Source organism: Camelus bactrianus, chromosome 22 (genome assembly GCF_048773025.1).
Source record: "Camelus bactrianus isolate YW-2024 breed Bactrian camel chromosome 22, ASM4877302v1, whole genome shotgun sequence".
Taxonomy (NCBI): Eukaryota; Metazoa; Chordata; class Mammalia; order Artiodactyla; family Camelidae; genus Camelus; species Camelus bactrianus.
The window spans coordinates 22,923,281-22,924,596 of record NC_133560.1 but is presented as its reverse complement, the minus strand read 5'-3'; positions in this window follow the sequence as shown (position 1 = coordinate 22,924,596).

The window sequence follows — 1,316 nt, the reverse complement described above, 5'->3', positions numbered from 1 at the left end:
AAGAACACTACCAAGAAAGTAAAATGTCAACTCCTGGAATGGGAGAAATGAATTACAAATCATATATCTGGCAAGAATATGTATTCAGAATATAGAATTTGTATAACTTATCAATAAAAATAAAATGAATCAATACAAATAGGGAAAGGATTTGAATTGATATTTCCCCAAAGAAGATATGTAAAAGGTTAAGTAATTGGGAAATCAAGAGTATCGGGAATCAAATGTAGGTGCAGGGATTAGTCTTAAAGGGTAGGAAGCACATTTTGTCTCTCTGTGATAATAAGATAGAGGGAGGAGAGAATGAACCAGATGCCAAATGACTGGCATTTTTGCAAACAGAAAGTTAACCTTGTTTCATCCTGCTGAGTTGATTTTCTCTGTGAAGAAGTTGGTAGGAACATCTCCTGGGGCGAGGAAAGAGTTAGAAGGAAGGGATATTCAAGGAATGGATATTTTTGGAAGAGGCAGGTGTACAGGGTGGAAAAGCAAGTGGATGAGGAAAATGCAGAAGGCTTGCCAGGCAGGGTGTTGGGCTCATGAATGATGGGAGGAAAGGATCTGCTGAAGTCCTTGCACAATTCATGTAGACCCCATAGATCTCACTTTTCTTTCAGCTATCAAATAGGAACATAATAATATTTACCTCCAAGTGCTGATATGAAGAACACATGAACAAAAAATATGAGAAAAGTTTTTGTAAGCTGGAAAATACAAATGCTCGGTATGATTCACATTGCCAGGATCTCTCCTATGCACCCTGTGATTCTCCTGCTTGGTTCTGCATTGATTGTGTGTGTTGCAAATACCCAGAATAACTGCATCCTTTTAAGGAAATTCTCTAAACTAACTCAATCCTTATTTCACTTTACTTTTATGATGATGTAAACCATGTATTTCCTCTTCTTTATATAGAGGGATAGCATGGAATGACATGGATTAAAGGCTGGTCCTGTGACTCTGAGAAGCTTGTGCCTCACTGCTTGAGATCATTAGTTTCTGCTTATTGAACTTACCATAGGACCATTCTCTGCCTCTGTTAAGTGTTTTGTATTTTCCCACCAAGTAAAATGAAAAAGCATATGCACCATGTTACACAAAATGAGCAATCTGCCCAGGTGAGGAATAAGTGGATCTGTACAAGACTCAAGGTGAGCATAGAAAGACAATGAGCAGAAGTAGAGGAAGACCACCTTTCATGACAGAGAAATGCTTTGGGCGAGTCTAGGTGTAAAACAGTGTGAGCCATCGTAGGGTATCACCTGCTTTACGCCCAGTTGTCCAGTGTGACAGGCATGTGCTGTTCAATGGATCAG